Source organism: Penaeus monodon, chromosome 19 (genome assembly GCF_015228065.2).
Source record: "Penaeus monodon isolate SGIC_2016 chromosome 19, NSTDA_Pmon_1, whole genome shotgun sequence".
Taxonomy (NCBI): Eukaryota; Metazoa; Arthropoda; class Malacostraca; order Decapoda; family Penaeidae; genus Penaeus; species Penaeus monodon.
This window is the reverse complement of record NC_051404.1, coordinates 29,673,907-29,674,198: the sequence shown is the minus strand read 5'-3', so window position 1 is coordinate 29,674,198 and position 292 is coordinate 29,673,907.

Here is a 292-nt window from a genome sequence, read left to right as displayed (position 1 = left end):
ACTACGCTGGATCGGCTAATCCATCACTCCAGCTCGGAATGCGAGGGTCACAATCACCCCATAGGCCGTATATGTACATATCCAATTCCTGTCCTAATTAGGCCTAAACAACCCATGCCTATAATCAACAGTAATTGATCTAGGCCTATTGCACTCCCGCCTACCACTTAATGGTCTCCTAACACCTCGTCCGGCCTACAGACCATAAACAAGCCACGGCGCCGTACGGCCTACGTACAAAGCAGCCCCCCAACACCCGTCCTGCTAGGCGTGCTGCACTCGGCACCGCCCG